We start from the raw sequence: 276 nt of genomic DNA on the forward strand, positions 1-276 counted from the left end.
GGGGAGCGGTGGCGGTGCGGAGCGCCTCGGCGCCTCCGGGGAGGAGGCGGCAGAGCGGGAACTTCCCTCCCTCGCTCAGGTGCGGTGCCCTTGGTCCGGTTCCTGTTGCCCCCGCGTCCCTCTCCCTGTCTCTGGGCATGATGCCTCCTTGTCCTCCTTCCCCCAGCCACCGCCTGGTGAATAATTCAGCCGTGTTTTGTGCTGGCCCATGCGCTGTCCTGTCCCTGGCGTGGCCGGTGACTGTGGGTCTGTCAGGCTCCTGGCTGGGTAGGGGGG

The sequence above is a fragment of the Cariama cristata genome, unplaced genomic scaffold (genome assembly GCF_000690535.1).
Source record: "Cariama cristata isolate BGI_N322 unplaced genomic scaffold, ASM69053v1 scaffold34108, whole genome shotgun sequence".
Taxonomy (NCBI): Eukaryota; Metazoa; Chordata; class Aves; order Cariamiformes; family Cariamidae; genus Cariama; species Cariama cristata.